Raw genomic sequence first — 12,806 nt, 5'->3', positions numbered from 1 at the left:
ACAAACCCGATTCCAAAAAGTTGGGACACTGTACAAATTGTGAATAAAAACAGAATGCCATGATGTGGAAGTTTCAAATTTCAATATTTTATTCAGAATACAACATAGATGACATATCAAATGTTTAAACTGAGAAAATGTAGAATTCTAAGGGAAAAATAAGTTGATTTTAAATTTCATGGCGTTAACACATCTCAAAAAAAGTTGTGACAAGGCCACTGTGTGGCATCCCTTCTTTTTATAACGGTCTGCAAACGTCTGGAGACTGGGAGACAAGTTGCTCAAGTTTAGGAATAGGAATGTTGTCCCATTCTTGTCTAATACAGGGTTCTAGTTGCTCAACTGTCTTAGATCTTCTTTGTCACGTCTTCCTCGTTATGATGCGCCAAATGTTTTCTATGGGTGAAAGATCTGGACTGCAGGCTGGCCATTTCAGTACCCGGATCCTCCTCCTACGCAGCCATGATGTTGTAATTGATGCAGTATGTGGTCTGGCATTGTCATGTTGAAAAATGCAAGGTCTTCCCTGAAAGAGACGACGTCTGGATGGGAGCATAGGTTGTTCTAGAACTTGGATATACCTTTCAGCATTGATGGTTTTCCAGATGTGTAAGCTGCCCATGCCACACGCACTCATGCAACCCCATACCATCAGAGATGCAGGTTTCTGAACTGAGCGCTGATAACAACTTGGTTTGTCCTTGTCCTCTTTAGTCCAGATGACATGGCGTCCCAGTTTTCCAAAAAGAACTTCAAATTTTGATTCGTCTGACCACAGAACAGTTTTTCATTTTGCCACAGTCCATTTTAAATGAGCCTTGGCCCAAAGAAAACACCTGCGCTTCTGGATCATGTTTAGATATGACTTCTTTTTTGACCTATAGAGTTTTAGCCGGCAACGGCGAATGTGGATTGTGTTCACCGACCATGTTGTTCAATTACAGTAGCATTCCTGTATGTGATGCAGTGCCGTCTAAGGGCCTGAAGATCACGGGCATCCAGTATGGTTTTCCGGCCTTGACCCTTACGCACAGAGATTGTTCCAGATTCTCTAAATCTTTGGATGATATTATGAACTGTAGATGATGATAACTTCAAACTCTTTGCAATTTTTCTCTGAGAAACTCCTTTCTGATATTGCTCCACTATTTTTCACCGCAGCATTGGGGGAATTGGTGATCCTCTGCCCATCTTGACTTCTGAGAGACACTGCTGCTCTGAGAGGCTCTTTTTATACCCAATCATGTTGCAAATTGACCTAATAAGTTGCAAATTGGTCCTCCAGCTGTTCCTTATATGTACATTTTTTTCTGGCCTCTTATTGCTACCTGTCCCAACTTTTTTGGAATGTGTAGCTCTCATGAAATCCAAAATGAGCCAATATTTGGCATGACATTTCAAAATATCTCACTTTCAATATTGTATATGTTATCTATATTCTATTGTGAATAAAATATAAGTTTATGAGATTTGTAAATTATTGCATTCCTTTTTTATTCACAATTTGTACAGGTTTGTATATTATTTGTGAACGAATGTTCATCTTTTCTTTTTAATAGTCAATTTATTTTCAGCAGTCATCAAGCTTGTTCACACTGGTCACAGACACGAAGATGAACGTTTAATTTCCCCAAGTTGATTGCTCAATAAAACCCCCACAGTCATGATGTTTTCTGCCATTTTAAGTTTGATTTTGACGTGACACAATGCGGTAAGTGGGTGAGTTGTTATTTTTTAATTACTTTTCCCATTAACACCATAATTTTCTTCATTCAAGCCACTTTTTAATGTCAAATATTTTAATACTTACATTGTTTGATTTTTGTAATCTCAATTATTTTCTCATCCAGTTTTTTTGAGGAGGCACTGCCTCCCTTGCCTCATCAGAGGAAAAGCCTTTGATAGATAGATAGATAGATAGATAGATAGATAGATAGATAGATAGATAGATAGATAGATAGATAGATAGATAGATAGATAGATAGATAGATAGATAGAAGACATCTGCGTCTGTCTTTCTCAAATGTCTTGTTGCTGTCAGCCTATATCCTATCTCAGGGTGTTGATGATTTTGTGAAGATTGGTTGAGGGGCAGACATCCAGGGACACTACGCTGCTGCCAATGAGTCATTCTCATTTCTCAGTGCACTGAACTGTAGATGCTGTGTCCTCCAGTTCCCTGCAGCAGTTCAGGGCTCAATGCAAGTGGTTTTGACGTACAGCCTAAATGAGTGTTTTGCAGGGAACTGACTCTCTGCATTCCCTGCTTAGAAAGTTAGAGGCTTTTATTTTATTTATTTATTTATTTATTTTTTTTACTTTTTTTTCAGTTACTTTTTCACTGAGTCAAGTTTTTTTTCTTTTGATCTACTGGGAAGTGTCAGAGGCGCCTGCTCAGGTGAGATTGAGCTGCTCAGTCAGCCAATAGGTGCGTATATGTGCTTTTGAAGTGTATGTGTCTTTGAAGTGTAGGAGTGTTAACTCCAACCAGGACAGTGAATTGCACAAAGAGAGAATTGAATGTATGCCTTATCTGGACTCTTGCTAACCAAAGTGTTGACCTTCTGACCACATCTGCTCCACCAATCATGTTTTCTAACTGTAATCTGGAGGTCAAAAAAGTAGATGGGTACCTTTGCAGTCAGTGCTGAGTGTGTCTAATGGCCTCTTGACTGGGTAAATTGTGTGTGAGAGAAAGGAAGACAAAGAAAGAGATTGGAGAATGCAGTGTGAAAGAAATTAATTACACAATTGTTGTCTGATTATTCAGACCTCCAGAGCGTGTTTGTTTTTCTGTTCTTCATTTGTTTATTTCAGTCCCAAACAAAGGCACTGACAGTATTTTATTCTTTTGTAATAAAACTCGACAGAAAGGATGGCTTGGAAAACAGAGTAGAAAAAAGAAAAAGAAACAACATTGTCCACTTTTCTCTCTCTCTCTCTCTCTCTCTCTCTCTCTCTCTCTCTCTCTCTCTCTCTCTCTCTCTCTCTCTCTCTCTCTCTCTCTCTCTCTCTATCTTTCCATCCCTCCTTGTCCCTCTATAAGATTCTTTTCCAGGCAGTGTTGGGTCAAAGGACTACAGAGGCGCATAACTGCATATCAAGTTTAGTATCTTAATATGAATCATATTAATGTAAAAACTATTACTTTAAAAATATTAAAGAAATTATTAAATTACAAGCAATTACATACTTAATTTAATTTTAGTTTTACAAATTTTATGATTTACTTTTTATGTAGCTACCTATGTATTTTTTGTTTTTAGTTTTGACATCAAAGTACCGCGAGAGCGTTTGGAGAGCATAAGAAAAGAAAAAAAAAAGCGCAGCATAGAACAAGACTGATGCAGTAACGACAATAATAGAAATAGGCAAACAGCAGAATTGACCTTTCGCCGGGAGTTTGATTGACAAGCGATCTAACCAATCAGAACGCCGCATCCGCCATTTTGTCCGTCAAAGCAGCCAGTAGTTAAAAGATTAACCTCGGTGGAGTTAAACTTGAAAAATGGTGTATATTGACGTCTTTCCGTGTTTGAAACAACGTTCATTCTCATGTTCATGGACTAATAGGAAGAGATGATCGGTTTTTACGAGCGGTTGAGCTGAGGATCTACAGCAATCTGTCACGACCATGTTCACGACACATTAAAGAGCAACAAAACAGTTTTTATTGTTTGAATTTCTTTAATAACTACACGGTTTGAAATCTGGGACTTTGTTTAATATCATAAGTAACCTGCTCTGTCTTGTCTGTCGATGTGTGGTCAGTATCCTCTTTGTTCCGCGATGTATTTTTTACTGCGTGTGGAGTGACAGCGCCACGGCTTGTCGGACAAAGCAACAGTAACTAAGGGGGGCGGGGCTCGGCGAAAGGCTAATTGACAGATACATATTTTGACATGGAAAAAAGAAAATAAGATAATAATGAGCGCCTCCTCTGCCATGTTGCCATTATACAAAACAGTTGTCATGCCAACTCGCAACGCTTGCCCCGCCTCCGAGTTCTTCTGATTGGTCCACTGTTTTGGAACTGACATTGATGAGTGCCGCTGCGTGTAAAATCTGAAATTCTTTTAACTTGACACGGCGTCTTAAAAACGCGGCGCTCATGTGCGAGGCGCTGCAGATACGCGTAATGGTCATGCACGTCCGTCAAGCTCGTGTTTACATAGAAAAACAATGGGAAAGTATTGCATTGGAATAGAAAAACTAATTCTGTGTGAAAGGCCCCTTATGCTTTTGATTCGCTCTCACGGTACTTTGATGTCATACGCCGATTGGTCTGCGCAGTGCCGATGCATCTCTTGCCAAAACAAAGTTCCTTTTGTGTTCGTTTTGGGAGTTCGAAATGGCTTGCCAAAGCAAAGGAAAAGTTCGCTCCAGCTGCAAAACATCTTCGTACTACCAATTGGTCCGTGACGATAACGTAATGCGTAGTGTGCGCTGAGCTCCGCCTTCTTTCACGTGGAGCTTTTCTCTGGCCCATTTGATCTGTTGAGTCCGTCGAGGTAAGATCTTCGCGGTTGAAAATATGAACACTGGATAGTATCGAAAGCACTGTAGTACCGCTCTATTGTAGAAAATGAAGTTGTGCTTCTGATTAAATGAGGCACTGGTTTTTCATGTTTGATACTGTAAAGCTACTTGTTTTTAAAGGGGTCATATAATGCCACTTTTACAAGATGTAAAATAAATCTCTGATATCCCCAGAGCGTGTATGTGACGTTTTAGCTCAAAATACCCCACAGATAATCTTTTAGAGCATGTTAAATTTGTCACTTTTTGAGGGTGAGCAAAACCGCTCCGTTTTCGTGTGTGTGTCCCTTTATATGCAAATGAGCTGCTGCTCCGAAGAAGAGGGCGGAGTTTCAGGAGCTTGTGTTAGCAGCACCGATTACCTCACACAGACTCACTGAAAATGTCAGAAAGTGTTCAGCCTTTTATGTTCAAAACTGAGTCAGACAATGATGGAGAGACTCAAGAAGAAGTGACAACATGTAGAATGCAACAGGACGTTTCTGAATGGTTAGTTGGTGAATTTATGTAGCTGATGTGAAGTTGACTATCTTAACGTCATTGATTAGCATGTTCTGTCATGATAATCTATAAACCGCTCATGTGGGAACTGTTGTAAGATGCCAGAGCCAGAGAATATATGCTGCATCAAGATAGAACAGGTAGAGTTTAGTTTAATTACGGTTATAACTTGTCATGTTGGCATCTTGCTTTTATGACATGCTATTGCATTTGTGTTATATACTGTATTGCAATAACATGGCCTCTCCCCCTTTGTTGCATGTTCTCGGGGGCAGGGTTTATGTAAACTTTAGGGTTAGTGATGCCACCAACACGGGAAGAAGCTTGTTGTAGTCCCTACCAGTCGTTTGTTGTAGTCCTTAAACAGAGAAATCTTTAAAAGAAAATATCTCCCTTTGCATTGAACTTGAGCATCCTAATTTTGCAGATGTTGTTTGTGCTCTAACAGCAACATTACACACTAACTAAAGTTAAAAAAGTAAAATCATAATCAACCACCACTTTTAACAATCTACTGAATAAAATGCCATATAACGTGACTTTAATTTGTGCTAATTTGGAGTGCTACAGGAGCTCATGATCAGATATGATCAGATGCTTTTCTTATGCTTTCTATATAAAAATGTTTTTTCATTGTTGTAGCAGTGAGGGTGGCGTCAGATGTTCGATAACACTAACAGTATATCGCTGCTCACGTATTTCGAACTTCGTTTTACCCCTAAACGAAGAACAAAAAAGAACTTCACCATGAGTATATCGGGGCCTTAACCCTCTGGGGTTGACGAACGCGTCGCACGTTCACATTTTTTCCTTATAACAATGGAAAGAACTTAAAAGTACTAAAAGTAAAAACTTGCATCTACAGTACATGCAGCATTTGAAAAACTAACTGAAGTAAAATAATAATTAACAAAAATAAATATTTGATTTATTTGCATCCAGCAAAATCACATAGATGAATAATCTGACCTGTGGGGAAGACATCCCACGTGCAGATGGTGTGTGATAAAACAAATAAAATTGCAATGACTATTCAGTAACATTAAGCTGACTGCTTTGGGCCCCTGGCTGTCTGCGGCCCTGGAGCATGTAACCTGTCCTGCCCTGCTTGAATTCATTATCACTCATTGTCCACAGAAGCTGCAGAGCTTTTCAAAAATGAAAAGCTGTTTGTGTCAGGGTAATGTAATTTGCTTTCTCTGGGTTTTTAAGATGAAGCAAGTTAATCTTTCCCTGAATGCAGATTTTTTCCCCCAGCAGTGATAAATGTACAAACATATAACTTGTATAAGCTTGCTTGAATAGGCTATCCTGTCTTGGAGAAGAAGAATGAAAGAAAAGTATCAAGCACTCATACCCCACTTGAACTTTCACTCTTCATCACCATGCAATCAGTAAGCACTTAAACCGATGTAAATAGCAAAATTTGTTGATGTTATTAAATAAATTGCTCAATGCAGTAACCCAGATATCACTTACTTTCTGTTTAGAGCCACAGCTCTAATGCTGCCTGCATGAAAGCACAACACAAGCCTTCTGTCGCAGGTACAACGCAGTGCTACAGATGCAAGATGTGTGAAACAGGCTAAACTTGGACACTACTGGTACATATAAAACCAGTGTTCATCTCTGAGATCACTAACAATCCTATTATAACATTTTTGTTTATCCAAATACACTGTTCAACTAAGAGATTCTATGTTTACAAGTCATGAGCTTTAACAAATAGTTAAAGTCCAAATCTGTCTCTTTGATCCCACCTCTAAACCTGCTGCATGTATTCAGTGAAGTGCAATGCCATCCTTTAAGCACACTGTCTGGATTTCTTACAAGATGGCAGTTTGCCAGATGCCTTTGTTTTGTAGATTAGTAACCCGTGAAATTCTAGACAGACCATCATACTTAATGTCATACAGAGAACACTGAGTGCTTTTGTTCATTATGAATTCAGTGTTTTTAGGAATTCATGACTGCTGAATTTTTCAGTAGTTCTCAACGGGTGGGTCGCAACCCAAAAAATGGGACACAAGAAAAAAACACAAATATGCAAATGCAAATAATAATATTCCAATTATTTCTAACCAATGAATAATGCATAGGAAGGCAAAATAAATAAAGGGAAAAAATAAGATTAATTTAAAAATGTATTCAAATTAAATATGTGTAGTTAAATAAAATATGTGTTTTGAGCAGTGAATTTTTGGTAGCCAAGAGCATGGAATCCATCAAAACAATTTAGAAATGAAAGTTTGGCTTTTTAGTTATGTCGTGTTAATTGTTTGATAAGTTGTAAGTTTTGGCGCCTTTGTTGAGACACTTGATGTTCAGTGTAAAACCTGTCTTGAAGCAAAAACAGTTGAGAAATATTACCTAGAACATTGAACAGTCAGAAATCTGCTAGCCATAGACCATCCAACTTCACTTACGCTTAAAAAATACATATTTGAATGAGTTAAACATTTATATAGCAAATTAATGTTTGAAATAGACACAAACAACATCCTCTGCCATGTCTCATACTTTATTGATAATTCATTATTAATGATTATCTCTGTATTTCTGTCGCACGATCAATTTTTAATGGCTGTTTTGTCAGATCAATCCTTGATGAATCATTTGTCATTGTTAAAGCCTATGTTTGCATCAGTGTTTGATGAAAGATTAATGCGCTTTTGTCCATCAGAATAAATATTTTAGTGGTTGTAAGCTCAAATCAAAATTTTGGATGAATAATAATGATTGATGATTATCTGTTACACACTTTTTTCCTATACAAAGACTTGTTTGGGATTTATTTTTTCATAAATAAACTAGCTTCTCTATCAGATGGGATTTGTAATATCCACTATAGGAATGCATTAATATTTAAGTCTGATCAGGGTGGGGTTTTTTTTGTTAGTTTTTTTTTTTTAAACAAAGTGTTCTATGAAAAACTCTAAGACAAACAGTTTTGCACAATACAATATCAGTCATGCACAGCTTGTCCAATCAGACAGGCTTTCAACCTCTCTGCACGAAAAACAGGTTTTCCCTTCAAAAAGAATATGGTGTAATACTTATACTGCTCCAGGCATTGGTAGGATTTAAAATGACCTGCAAAAATCTAGTGAGAGGTGAAATGATACAAGCACAACTGCACAACCATAACAAATAAATTTAAGAATAGATAAATCTGATTCAGTGACACCATAATAACATACACAAAGGTTATGTGAAACATAATTTACCATTCATCACGTAAACTTATAGTTATAAAGAAGAAAAAGAGGATAATCTTATTATTCTTGCTGGAATGAGATTATTGGCTCCACAGATGAAGTTTATCCGTGCTCCCTTCGATTGAGGGCTCTGTCATTTTAAGAGACAGACAGTCTCCCTCCGGCAGTTTGCTAGGGGACGGATTCTGCTGTAGGCAAAATGAATTAAAGAAAAAATAAAATCAGAAAGCCACCAAGCACGGGTATAATCCACTACCTTGACAGACCTGAATTGGTTTCATTCAGTAACCGAGCAAGTGGAGAAAATGGTATATCGTAAAAGAGTCGTTTTAATCAATTTTGACACCTATGTTTCTTTACAATCTCCTGAAATTCATTCATGGTAAATGCAACAACAAAAGGGGAGTGGAAACGGGATGATGAAACCTATTCAGAAGCCGGGTTAAAAGAAAAGAAAAACATAACATCAACCAAACCCCTCAGTGTACAATTTATATTGAAATGTACTTGAAATTAGACCGTTTGTCTTCTACTTGACAGTCAGTAAGTTACAGATCATTTGAGGTGCGAAGGGGTATCAACATCTGAAATGAAGAGAGGGACATGAGCCAAATCAACAGCATTCAGATGGCATCTGTAAAGTTACATTTACAGTGTTTAACTAGGAGCTGAGTAACTTATTTTACTGTGAATGAAAAATGGGCTGTTTTCCTCTGCAGAAAACCTCATGAAATTAGTTTCAACTGAAGAGATTTTATTAAATTGGTGGCTGCATGGTATATAAATATTTGTTGGAGTGGGTTATTTATTTAAAATCCCTGTTGCCGGAAGCCTCTGGGGATTTGCAACGGTGTAAATATTTATAAAGGTCTTATTTATACACTGTCCGGTTCAAAACTTTGTCATTTTCTTAGTACATATTTATTGGAAGAAGGTGAGAAAAATAATGACAGAATAGTATTTTTGGGTGAATTTATTATTATTAATTTGGCTCTATATTCTGTTTTAGGACTACATTATATTTTGGAGACCTGTGAAGGTATGATATGAATACGATCCACTTACATGAAAGATCAGGATATTTGCGTCTCTACCTCTTAAGTGTTTGTTCTATCCTTAGGAGCTCTTTCTTTACCATAGTTTACAAAAGCTATTCTTTACTTATAATTGGTTTCCACTCTCTTTAGTTTCTTTTTTTTCTGTGCACAGTGAGCTTCTGTTTAATCACAGTTTCCCTGCACTTGCCAAAGGCAGATTACAAAGCCTGTGGCAAAATCCCCTACAGACAAAACTTTTGCCTATTTATGTTTCAATTTTTCTTTAACACGTAGTCCTTTTCCTTCCAAAGCACCTAAAAGCACATAATCATTCACTGTTTTTATATGAAAGATGTTTTTTTTTTAAAAAGAGCTGCAGGCTGCTTTGATGGCTTCATACAATGAGGTCTGCAATACCTGGAGAGAGCCATCCATTAGCATTTAAAGTTAAAATAAGTGGCTTAAAGTTGAAACTCAAAGTTTTTAAGATCCATCAATAATGTTTTTATATCAGGTCGGTCAGGTATGGATTGTAGATTTGCCTACTAGTTTTATCCGATTATAGGTTTTTGGATAATCAATGGCGGTAACCAGTAACCAGGTTCCTCTTGAGCACACTTGGCCCATGTTTCAGGACTGGTCAATAAACGCTCTGCTGCAGCTGAGTCTATAGTCCAATAATTGCAAGTTATACTTTTCATTGTGGGTCGTACGAAATGCTGATTCAGTGCTGATGGTTTTATTTTGTTTGCTTCTAAGGTGCTGTACTCTTTCTTTATGGAGATGTATGTGCATTTTAGACGTTTAACCCCATCCATCCAGAGATGCTGCAGTGTGAACAACATAAACACAGGCTCTTTGTGCAAGCTGTGTTTCTCATGTTGGTTACAAGTTCAAAAATAAGTTCAAAATTTCAGCATAAATTATGCAATTTATGAATCTGCCCCATAGGTAAAAAAAAAACAGATATAGAATACAAATAAAACTACTGGGTCTTAAAATTGTGGAGAACATGATCTTATTGATTTTATGTAGATTTTTAGTGCATATGATTGACTACTTTTATGATGCTTTATTTTTTCATATCATTATTATTTCATATCAGTGGTTAGGCTTTGGGTATAAAAATTATGCACATGCAATTATTATATAATTATACTACTATATTTATAACAAAATATAAATGTAAACATACTGCAGTTGAATCCACTTCTGTATTTTGTGTCATTTAACCACATTATGATTATGATCAAAATATTGAGGCTTTGGCAGGCTTACAGAGCTTACGAAACGACTTGCTTTAAATGACTGTCGCAGGCAACTTGAAAAAAGAAATGGCTGTATAGTGGTCAGTAGATGAAGTGCAGACTCGTTGGTGGACGAGGAGTGGATCCACAGCAGAAGAGGTTGACGATTAGTCTATCCCACCCACTTTTGAAGCGGTACTAACTGCAATGGAAAAGCAAACCGAAATTAAAGCGAGCCAAATCGTGCCGAGCCAAGCCGAGTAGTACCATGCAGTGGAAAAGCACCTTATGGTAAGTCTATTATAAGTGTTTATATTTTAGACCTGACAGGATGTTTTTCTCAGGAATTTCGTACACTTGTCACTTGCCCTTGTATTTCTCGTCATATCCCTAAACAGAGAAAAGTTGCTCTGGCTATTTAGATGCATGGATGGTTGTTATAGAGCAGTAGACCTCTAGTGGTCCTTATACCATAATGCCAGGGGGTCCTTATAAAATATCTGAATATGAATTTTTGTATATTTTGACATTTCATGACATGTTCCCATAAAAGAAGAAGATAATTTATATATAATATAACTGACGATATGACTAAACATAGGACAAGTCAACCAACGTAGTAGTAAATTTATACTTTATTGCATTTGGTCGACACAAAGTCATTAATGATACCAATGAGCCAATTTTATTCTGGGGTCCTTGAGGATGATTCCAAATATGACGGGGGGCCATTCCTCAAAAAAGGTTGAGAATCTCTGTTATAGAGCTCTCTAAATCACGAACCACCAGAGAATCACCCATTTAAAAAAAAGGTAGAACAGAGGAGAATCTGCCAGCAAACAGAGAACACGACAGAGCTCATAATAAAATGAGAATCAACTGAGAAATTTGAAATGTTGTAAAAGTGTTGTGTTTTTATTACTCAGTGGGTAAAGTATTTTATTGAACAAATATGTAGTTCTGAAACGTAGTTTATTGTAGAGCATTATCTATTTTGAAGGGTCATTTCATTATGTGTTGTTGTAGCACTGGCATTATGGGTTGTTGTAGCAATGGAGTTTATTTTCAAGGAAGTACCATGTCTATTAATGGGTATAGCTTACCAACTTCTTCAGCTAGTCAGCTTGAGATCCTTTTCATCCAGTGAATGTTTTGTGAGCAGTAGGATAATCTCTCTTTTTTAGTTATGAGAAAGAACTATATTCATCCGCACAGCCATGCTGAGCCAAAGCACAACCAAAACAATGTTCTTCTACAAAATGCCTGCAGTTTTGTTTTTAAACCCTACAAGAATTACAGTGTACCTTTTAAATACTGCTATTAAAGGTGCAGTATGTAGAATTTTCTGTCCACTAGAGGTCGCTATGGGCCTATTCAAAACAAGGGTGTTGCTTGAGGATGCCAAATTTGAGCATGGAATCTTGGGACATGTGGTCTTCACCTCACAGCCAGTGGAAAATAATCGGATAGGACTTGGGAAGAAATCATGTTCATGGATGCGATTTTTAGAATATCATATTAATGGATGGCTTGTGTTGATAAATGACATGCAATTAATTTTAAAACGTATTGTATGATGGAGAAAATTCTGTATTACTGTTACTAAAAATAAAGCCGCATCTGATTATGCTATGTTAGCTACTTCACATAATAGTGTTTCTCTGAGGCATGGTACAGCATGGTACAAGAAAATTAGATTTAAGCAATTAGACTAAACGTACAATAATTATTTTTCTGTCTATAAATGTATCAAAACAGTTGTTCCCTTGTCTATTAAAACATGTAATATATTAAAGTGTCGTTGGTGTTTCCATGGTTTCTACAAAATAAAACCGGAAACCGAGGCAGACCGAGGGTTAATGCGGGTATGATGCAATTGACAGGCGACTCCTCCCGGAGCCTTGGTTAAAATTGCAATTATCTCACGATTTACAAATAGTAGGAAACATTTGGGATATTGTAAGTACTCAAGTGAACAAAATATATAACACTGGCCTAGTGGTTTTTTGATATTTTACTGAAAAAATCTTACATATTACACCTTTAATGCTGGTTTTATTACTGTTTAAATTTGAAAATTTAAATTACATTTTTATTTGTTTGTTTATTATTATTAATTCATTCATTCATTATTTGTTACATTTTAAAACTATTTCCTATCATTATTATTTTGAAATGAAATTTGATTAGCTCTAAAATGTGATAAGTGAGCAAAGAGCGGCAATTCTTTTTTTTTCTTTTTCTTTTTTTTGGTTCATGACCGT

This window comes from Chanodichthys erythropterus, chromosome 18 (genome assembly GCF_024489055.1).
Source record: "Chanodichthys erythropterus isolate Z2021 chromosome 18, ASM2448905v1, whole genome shotgun sequence".
NCBI lineage: Eukaryota > Metazoa > Chordata > Actinopteri > Cypriniformes > Xenocyprididae > Chanodichthys > Chanodichthys erythropterus.
The sequence above is the reverse complement of the archived record's forward strand: the minus strand, read 5'-3'. Positions refer to the sequence as shown.